This window comes from Bison bison, unplaced genomic scaffold (assembly GCF_000754665.1).
Source record: "Bison bison bison isolate TAMUID 2011002044 unplaced genomic scaffold, Bison_UMD1.0 scf7180017862164, whole genome shotgun sequence".
Classification (NCBI taxonomy): Eukaryota; Metazoa; Chordata; class Mammalia; order Artiodactyla; family Bovidae; genus Bison; species Bison bison.
In genome coordinates, this window is record NW_011492736.1 from 52,804 (window position 1) to 53,059 (window position 256).

Sequence of the window (256 nt, forward strand, 5' to 3'; positions counted from 1 at the left end):
TGCCTGTTTTATATTTTTTTGTTTAATTGTTTTTATGTGGTCTGATAGCAGACTAGGCAGTCCTCTTTCTCTCTTTTCATATGTGGCCCCTTCTCTTTGCTATCCTTGGGTTTTCACCATTTTTCTGTTAATTCTTGTATGCACACTTTGGTCCTAGGTTGCCCAACCATCAGTGACCTCCAAGGTCCATACACATCAGATATACATGTCATGATGTTTCCAACCTTCTGAGTAACATTCTTCGTATTAGTTGTCT